Source organism: Sinocyclocheilus grahami, unplaced genomic scaffold (assembly GCF_001515645.1).
Source record: "Sinocyclocheilus grahami isolate Dianchi unplaced genomic scaffold, SAMN03320097.WGS_v1.1 scaffold226.1, whole genome shotgun sequence".
Taxonomy (NCBI): Eukaryota; Metazoa; Chordata; class Actinopteri; order Cypriniformes; family Cyprinidae; genus Sinocyclocheilus; species Sinocyclocheilus grahami.
Window position 1 is genome coordinate 702210 of NW_015505405.1, and position 1331 is coordinate 703540.

Below are 1331 nucleotides of genomic sequence, written 5' to 3' on the forward strand. Positions count from 1 at the left end.
GATAGTTAAGGCCATGAGAACAAGTTTAAATGAAACGAGCATTCTTGTGTAGGCGTTTCAACTGGGGTTCGCTGTATTCAGCGGCATAATCTCAATGTTACGGTTGTTATTTCTAAGGTTGATGTTTTCATTAGCTGTGTGAGTGTGCAGTTGATTTCAGCTGTGTCAGAAGCTCGCGTTTATCGCTCCTAATGGCTTCTATACATATAAGAATGTAATATCAATGACAGTCATTCGAAGTATTTCCGCAGGGTGTATGCTTCCCCTGCTGGACTGCCACTCAATACTATTAGAGATTCATAATTTCTGATCCGCTTGAATATGTGCTCACGCTGAGTAATGTGAGCATATGAGCATGAGAAATTAGGGTGATATGACATGTGTTGATTAAACATGATCAACTGGCGGAGATCAAGCTATGTTAATTTAAAAAAAATAAATCACTTCGGTGTTGACTGGAAGGTTATGACTGAGCGCTCAAATGGACACAAGGGATTTAAATATAGTCCAATTATTCTAAGCAAGTACAAGCAGTGCTTTAAAAATAAAAACATTTAAAAAAAAATTAAATGTTTTTTTCTTATGTTAAGCTCCATTTCAGTCTGTATTTAATTATATTTATATTATTTATATTTAACCATTTTAAATCACACTGAATGAAGGGTCTAAAACAAAAGAACCATAACACCTATCTGAGTTCTTTGTTCAAGAACAAGGCAAATTTAATTGGTTTTGCTTTAAAGCTATTAGGGTATTGGGAGTTTGCTTGCTTGTTAGGGCTTATCTAGTGTTCAGTATCATGTTTGTCGCTAGACTTGCTTGTTGCTGTAAGCTATTGGTTGTTACTGCAAGTGCTGGTACTTAGTTAAAATTGCAACAGCAAGAAGCTAATGTTTACGTTGTTGTTTAGGCCATCCGATTGTTGTTGAAATATGCTTGCTGCTTATGGCTCATCTAGTATCGGGAATGTTATTTCCTTAAGTTCCTGACCACTGCAACATGCTGTGATTTAAGCAAGCAACATGCTTGTTGCAAAGCTATTTAGTGTATTGGCAAGGATTTTTGTCTATGCTCACATGGGTTGTCAGATTGAGGACACGTAACACAACAAGCACAAATGTCAATGGGAGACGGCCAACCTAGAAACTGATGAGTTGATTTGAGTTATTATATGCTGTTGTTATAGACTTTTTAAATGGATGCTGAAGCTTTTAGGCCAGGTAGAATCTGCGATCTCTGATCCGTTAATTGCTCGCTTCTATGGCTGCAGTACGCTATGTTTGCTACAAACTAGGCTGCCAATTCTAGTGGGTTTTCTGCATCTTTTTCAG

General features: G+C 37.2%; 2 protein-coding genes across 2 annotated transcripts in view; both read right to left on the reverse strand.

Annotated features, from left to right (window-relative positions):
* acot18 (acyl-CoA thioesterase 18) overlaps positions 1–1331 on the reverse strand; it is a 446653-nt gene that overhangs the window by 382845 nt on the left and 62477 nt on the right.
* The window catches only part of lamb1b (laminin, beta 1b), a 38377-nt gene that overhangs the window by 8892 nt on the left and 28154 nt on the right, over positions 1–1331 (reverse strand). The gene's annotated exons all lie outside the window — the stretch shown is intronic.